The following is a 735-nucleotide window of genomic DNA, read 5'->3' as shown; positions in this document are numbered from 1 at the left end:
AGAGCAAGAGTAGTTGGAGGGGCTTCCTGCTCCCCCCTGGCCAGATCTGTGCTCGCAGAGCCCAGAGAGGGGGGCTCTGCCCTCTCCTCCAAGCACCCCAGCTCTCCTTGCCCCACATACCCAGAGGTGCGGCAGCTGGGTGATGAGAGATGCTGGAATCTCCTGAGGGCAGCTGGCTGCCCTGGGAAACGCAAGTCTGCACTGTGAGTCCCTGCCACGCCAAGGAAATTCCTGTATAAAACACCTCGGTGAAAGAAAAGACGGCAACATGAAAGCTCAGACTTATGCCAGCCAACGCCTCCCTGCAGAAAAGCCCCACGAGGCAGGAGCCCGGTGTAGGAAAACCAGGCAAACCACCACTCTGACACGAGGGTGAAATGCGTCACTGGTGGCTGATGGCTATTCATGCTCTCCCCTATCCAATGGAAACGATTAATGAACTATTCAGCCCGCTGTATGCTGGACATACCGACAAGGGAACCGAGCAGGGATGGGCAAACCTCAAACAATGCAGACGTCTGGATGCTTGTCTAGGACAAACCCGAATTAAGAGCTTCGGGTTGCTTGGGGGAAGCTCGGAGGGTGCATCCAGCACATCCAGCCAGGGCACGGGGAGGAGTCGCCTCAGAAGCTCTGCGGAGCTCCAGGTTCTCTGCATTTATCCTCACACTTTGCGTTTTCCAAGGATCACAGACGAAATGCTGCACAGCAAAGCAGAAACGGAGCCCTCCAGGC

The sequence above is a fragment of the Apaloderma vittatum genome, unplaced genomic scaffold (genome assembly GCF_000703405.1).
Source record: "Apaloderma vittatum isolate BGI_N311 unplaced genomic scaffold, ASM70340v1 scaffold14965, whole genome shotgun sequence".
NCBI classification, from domain to species: domain Eukaryota; kingdom Metazoa; phylum Chordata; class Aves; order Trogoniformes; family Trogonidae; genus Apaloderma; species Apaloderma vittatum.
The sequence above is the reverse complement of the archived record's forward strand: the minus strand, read 5'-3'. Positions refer to the sequence as shown.